This window comes from Phalacrocorax carbo, chromosome 14 (assembly GCF_963921805.1).
Source record: "Phalacrocorax carbo chromosome 14, bPhaCar2.1, whole genome shotgun sequence".
Taxonomy (NCBI): domain Eukaryota; kingdom Metazoa; phylum Chordata; class Aves; order Suliformes; family Phalacrocoracidae; genus Phalacrocorax; species Phalacrocorax carbo.
The window spans coordinates 11619807-11624752 of record NC_087526.1 but is presented as its reverse complement, the minus strand read 5'-3'; the positions used below and the strand labels follow the sequence as shown (position 1 = coordinate 11624752).

The 4946-nt window shown below is 55.6% G+C and overlaps 1 long non-coding RNA gene across 1 annotated transcript; it reads left to right on the top strand.

The window, feature by feature from the left end:
• Positions 1-3620: 3620 nt before the first annotated feature.
• On the top strand, positions 3621-4603 carry LOC135315673 (uncharacterized). The gene is made up of 3 exons (XR_010375147.1): positions 3621-3788; positions 3967-4128; positions 4332-4603. It is a non-coding gene; the product is annotated as an uncharacterized LOC135315673 (long non-coding RNA).
• Positions 4604-4946: the final 343 nt, after the last annotated feature.

Below are 4946 nucleotides of genomic sequence, written 5' to 3'. Positions count from 1 at the left end.
TGACATGTCCCTCTCCTTTTGGCTGGGCTGGAGCGCCGCGGCGGCACCTCTGTGTCAGAACAGAGGCCTCTGGCTTTTGCAAAGACCCCCTGTCCTCAGGGTCCAAAGGTCCTTTGGGAAAATCCTTGCTTTGCGGATGCTGCAGACCAGCCTTGGCTGGAGGGAGCCAGTATGGCACAGGCGCTGTGTCATCATCCCCTGCGTTTGCTTTGGAGCCTGCACCTGCTGGAGCACGGGGAGCTCAGTGCCTGCTCTACAAGGGCGTACACACGCCATGACAGTGGTGCAGGGCCGCGTACACCCACAGGGGATGTGGCCCTGGTGCCAGGCCATGTCTGCTCAGGGCAGGAGAACCACCAAGCTCCTTGGCTGGCTGCACAGGGAGGGATGCCAAGGCAGCCAGGGACCCATGTCCCGCCTGCGCAGGGTGCAGAGGTGGCTTTTTAATCACAGGAGCCCGCCTTGGTGTAGCCCCTGTGTACCACACCCAGGGGAAAGGAGGTCTCAGTCCTGTCTCCTGCATGCAGGGAGAAGCTGCTGGATAGGGACAATGACAGGTTTTTGGAGGGCTCCTTCATGTATCCCCCGCCCTTTCTTGCTAGTCACCCAGAAGGTGACAGCAAAGCAGGACTGAGAGGAGCTGTTGCTTCTGAACTAGCAGTTCCTGCAGGAGGTATTTGTGTGCCCAGCAGGGCTGTGCAGGGTGCTGGGCAGGCCTGAACTGGAGGGAGGAGGAAGAGGAGGGTTAGAGCTCACACTGCTTCAGCACAGCTCCTTTTCCCACCAGGGCCCTGTTCAGGGGAAAATGAACTGGGTCCTGGGAGAATTCTCTTCTTCCCTGCTCCATCATGCACCTTGGCCAGTTGCTTTACAGAGTCTGGGTGTTTCCACTGCCGTGAATATTCGTGGTAGGTTTACAGGGCACTTTCAGGGGTGGCTGAGGGGGCAACAGCCTGCTGGTCCTGCTTCCAGGAGTGGTTTGCTCCATGGGACTTGTGTCCTAGGTGGTTTGAGCTGGAACTTCTCTGCTTTGTATGCAGCTCCCCCCCCCCAAAAAAAAAAAAAAAAGAAAAACACACAGTGAATGCAGGGGAAAGTAAAAATGGGTAAAACTAACCCCAACAATTAGCTGAGTTTGGGATTTAATAGCAGCCTCGATTAGAGGAGATAACAGCACACCCTGAGGGTATGATTAAGCCTCAGTTGGCCAAACGTGATTTTGGCAACTATTAAAGGAGTTTCTAGGTGACGTGGAGCTGGGCTGACAGGGAGTCAGAGAGGCTCGGTGAGGGCTGGCAGCACGGTGTGGCCTCGGGGGTGGAATATCATGGGTATGAGATGGGAGGCAGGAGGCACAGGGACGTGCAGCAGGAGCTGGGCACCAGCTGAGGTGGGATTGCATCTGGGAGCAGGGCCGTGCCTGCGCAGTCCTGCAGAGCCCCGTTAATGGCTTTTTCACTAGATGGCACCAGACACCAGCGGTAATGAGGGTGCGCTGGGCTGGGGACACCCCCTTCTCCCCGGCACCCCGAGGCAGTAGACCCGGTCCGGGGGCGAGCAGAGCATCCTCAGCCATGAGCTGGGGATGGATGGATGGATCTTGGCATCAGCCTGAAAGCATTGCATCACCTGATAGGGGACAAGGGCTGCTTTGTGGGGCGAAAGTTGTCCCTCGGGCGCTTTGTGCACCCTGCTGAGGCTGATGCCTGGCCATGGACAAGCCCCGAGCTGGGGGACCAGGGCCTGCTGGTGTCCCTCCTTGCCATCCCTGGGTAAAACAAACCGGCGAGCCCTAGCCTGGCTGGGGAATTGCAGGGTCAGCCGGCAGCATCCTCAGCATCGCACAGCTCAGGGCTTGCTGTCTGGGGAGGAGGCTTACGAAGTGCTTTTCAGGGAGAAGAGTATGAGCAGTGTGGGATGGGGATGGCTTTATGGAACCCTGAGGCAATAGGTGCTGCACACATGGCAGAGTGCACTACAGGGAATGCTGGCACTCCAGTGCACAGAAACGCCATGGTCTGGGTTATTCCATGGGACTTTGCAATAGTAGCAGATTTAGACTTTTGATAGACCTGTAGTCTTAGCAAGCCCATAGGGGAAAATTCCTTCAGATGGCTTCCTTTCCCCCAGCTTCTCTGTGGCCAAATCAAAGCCTTGCTCCTTGGTGTTTTCAGCTCTCTTGGAGGTGCATCCCCAAGCACCACCTTGGCCAGATCCTGGCACCAGCTGGGAGCATAGCACTGTCCTCTCCAGCCACAGTAGCAGGTGAACACCAGAGGATTGCTTAAAAATTAATCCCATGCTTGTATTTCTCATTAAAAGTGCTATTTGGATTGGCTAAGTACTCTCCCAGTTATTTAATAAATGACTTTATAAAGAGCTAAATGCAGTCACAGAATCATTAGGAAAACTGGACAATAATTAACAGATATCCAGTAAGTTAAGGCCCAGTTAGTCTATTTTCAAGACACAAGAAGGGAAGTCTGACCAGGAAAGTCATCTCACCGTGCCCTGTATGGAGAGCGGGGGCTCCAGGGGCTGGGGCAGGGCAATGGCAGGGGGCTTGGGGCTGCATGGAGCAATGCCTGGGCTTTTGCTGCTCTTTGCCCTGCTCAGTTGCAAAATCAAGGACTGTCCTAGCCTGTCCTTCGTAGGAACACGGGGTGTTTGCCTGCAGGGTGCCTTCCCAGCACCTCTTTCTAGCACAGCTTGGGTTCCTACCAGCCCCAGAAATCCCAAGGAAAGGCTCCAGAAACCTGTTACACAAGTCAGGGGAGACGTTGACCCATTGGTGAGAAATGTAGTAATTTCCCATTGCCCAAGAGCACCTAAAGAAAACAGCTTTGCCCAGAGGTGGGGTGCAATCTTGTTGTGGGGTAGAAGATGGAGGTCTGAAGGCTGGTGAGATCTTTGCCCTCAGAGCAAGGACTACAGCCCCTTATCACTACCGCCATCAAGAGTTAGGGCTGAGTTGACATTTGGCCAATGACAGGGCTGTATGGAGCTAACATTCCTACCCTGGTGAGGCCAGCCACTTTCTTCCAGCACCAACCTGCTTCCCACATGGCAGCAGCCACCCAGAGAAGACGCTGGGGTTCAGGTGACCCCACAGAGCTTGAGAAAGCTCACTCTCAGCTGAGTTAAAGCTGTCGTCCCTGTCCCCGGCTTACACTGCCAGGAGGGCCTGGGGCAGTTTTCCTCTGGGAAAATCTCAGAGGGTCATCCCTGAGAAGACATAGGCAGCCCCATGCTCTGGACCATTGCTGATCTGGGTCGTGCTTAAGGATTTGGTTTGAGGATCCACACGGAAGCAGGGTACTGAGGGAAACCCACATAAGAGGCCCTCAGAAAGGAATACCACATGGCCACCACGATGGTTTCTTCTGGTGAAGTGTGCAGGCCTAGGAGAGGGGCAGGGGCAGCTCCACTTCCACCAGCCTGCTTGAGAGACAATGCCCTAGACCATCTCCCCATGACTTGTCCCTCAGCCCAAGGTTTTACTGCAGGGGACAGTTGTGCAATGGAATAACTGCTTTTTGAGCAACTGAACGGTCCCATTTGAATCTTGTGCAAAAGGTTTCCGGAAAACAACACAATGGCAGAGGAAAAAGGTACAAACATCTGCACATGCCCAGCCCCCTTCCCCACTCCCATCATCCCCAAGGGTTTAAATGTCAAGCATCCCCCAGCTCTCCACACTCACACATCTCAGGGACACAGCAGCATGAAGTCCGTGGCTGCCCTTCTCCTGGTAGGGATGCTCATCCTCTGGACAGACCTGCCAACAGGTATGAGGTGTCCTAGGATAAGGTACAGGGAGGAAACACACTGGGGCCGGGAAGGAGCCACATTTGCAGTGATCCTGTGGGATGGGAGGGAAGCAGAGAGGGGTGTTTCCTGGGGAGCATTTCCCCAGGGCCCCTCAGCTGCCAGCAGCCTGGAGCAAACAACTCCCTTCTCTTGCAGGCAGCACCTGGTCCTGCCCGCCTGTCCGCATCACCTGCGCACTGTTCAACCCACCAAACCTATGCTACAGCGACCGGCAGTGTCCACGGTTCAAGAAATGCTGCCCCACCTTCTGCGGGAGGAAATGCATCTCACGCCCATCTTACCCCCCCATCTACCACGGTAGGGTCTCAGGAGCCACCCCCATCCTGCATCCACCTCCCTGGGTAGCAGAGGGAGTATACAGTGACAGTGGCTCTGGGCAGGGAGCTGTGTCCAGCATCTAAAGCCTTCCACTGCTGGTGAGGTGATTGATGGCCAAAAATGTGGGCTGGGGTTACTCTGGGCACCAGACCCAACATGTTGCTTTCTCTCCCTTTCCCTAGTGTGATCTCCTGCTCCCAGGACAGATCAAGGACCTCCTCAGCATTCCTGTGCTACCCTGGCACCAGCCAGATACCCGTTCCTCTGCTAAAGCTTGTCCTGCCCAATGACGGCTCCTGGGAGGATGGGGACAGCCACCAGCCCATGCTCAGAGACCACCTTGGCTCCAGGACCACCCCACTGACAGCTGCCACACAGTGCTACATGCCACTTGCACGCTCTCTCCTTCTGCTTCTCCACTGCTGTTTTAACAAATAAAAGAGCTTGGCCCAAGGATGGTCATGATGTGCAAATCTTTTCCCTACCTCCTCCTGCCTCTCTCCAGGCTCATTGTGGCACATGCTGCACTGCTGCTTTCACCCCAGAATTCCTGCCTGGGGAAGATGATGAAAACTGTCTGGCTGCACACCCAGAGTGGGGTTAGGGGCTGGCTCAGGTGAGCAAATCCATCCAGAGGCATACAAATGCCAAGAGGCGAGGGTGATGGGAAGGGGCTGGAGGGAAACATGACGGGACTCCTTAGGGGACTCTCCTGGCAGGCTGCAAGGGGCCCTGGGGAAGACACAGGCACACACCAAGACAGGCAGGGCTCTAGGAAGGTGACTGACCCTGCCTGC